Consider the following 1,232-nt stretch of genomic DNA (forward strand, 5'->3'; position numbering starts at 1 on the left):
AGGACTGGCCTAGGGGAAAATTTTTAATGGGGGTTTTAAAGTAATTTTAAATTAATTAGACCAATTATTAATATTTGTTTTTAATTATGTTTTTAATCTGTAGTTTTGGGATTTGCATTTTTATCTGGTTGTTAGCCGCCCTGAGTCCGCAAGGAGAAGGGCGGGATATAAATATAAACAATAATAATAATAATAATAAAAAAGCATGATTGATTCTTGTAAATCGTTGCTAAATCCTATCCGCGCAATTTAAAAATTCACGGAGAAAGATCCGTGCCTAGATCTGAAGAAAACCGCGTGGCAAAATCCCGTTTTATCTTGCTCGGCCATTCCGCCCTGCCTTTCTTTCCATCTTCGCCCGGCTGACTGTACCCACAGAGGAGGGGATGGCAAAAAGGCGTCCAGGATCTGAAAAAGAGCTCCGCGATGCCTCCCCGTGCCCTCTAGTGCCGAAGGGCGCCATCTTTGTCCTTGGCAAAAGAGCGACGGGCTCCGTGGTCCCCAGGTCGTCTTCCTCGCTCTCTCTTCGAAGGCGGCGGACGTTCACCGTCCCCGGGCATCTTATAATACGGAAGCAGAAGGTACCGCGACACCTCTGCGGGCCGCCCCCCTCGGCGTCTTCCCGCCCATACAGAAAGGCCGGACCCGAAACCATCGGTTCCCCCGTAAATCTAACGGGGTGGGCAAAAACTGAAGGATGAGATGATCGTGGCGAAAACCCACCCGACACGTAACCGACACGTAACCAACGACCCGGGTTCGGCATCTGTGCGTTTCTGCAGAGGAAGGCATTGCGGGGGGGGGAGGGGCAACCCGCCGTCCCGTCTTTATTTATATATATATATATATATATTTACACACAAACACGCAGAGAATCAAAACTACGTTCTGGGTTCTCACGGGCGCATGCACCCTTCTAGGTCAGGTTAGCCCAGGGGCAGTCAACCTTGGCTCTTTTATGACTCGCGGACTTCAACTCCCAGAATTCCTGAGCCAGCTAAGCTGGCTCAGGAATTCTGGGAGTTGAAGTCCGCGAGTCATAAAAGAGCCAAGGTTGACTACCCCTGGGTTAGCCAAACGCGTGGCTCGATGAGCCGTGAGAATCCAGCAGAAAAAAAAAAAGGGCAAGCGACAACTCTGCTTCCCCTTCTTGGAGGGCAGCGCCGAGGAGAGACGTGGCAGAATTAAGACGGGGGGGGGGGGAAGGAAAGCCTCCCATCCGGGCCGAGCAG

This window comes from Protobothrops mucrosquamatus, unplaced genomic scaffold (assembly GCF_001527695.2).
Source record: "Protobothrops mucrosquamatus isolate PMUCROS unplaced genomic scaffold, P.Mucros_1.0 scaffold7399, whole genome shotgun sequence".
Taxonomy (NCBI): Eukaryota; Metazoa; Chordata; class Lepidosauria; order Squamata; family Viperidae; genus Protobothrops; species Protobothrops mucrosquamatus.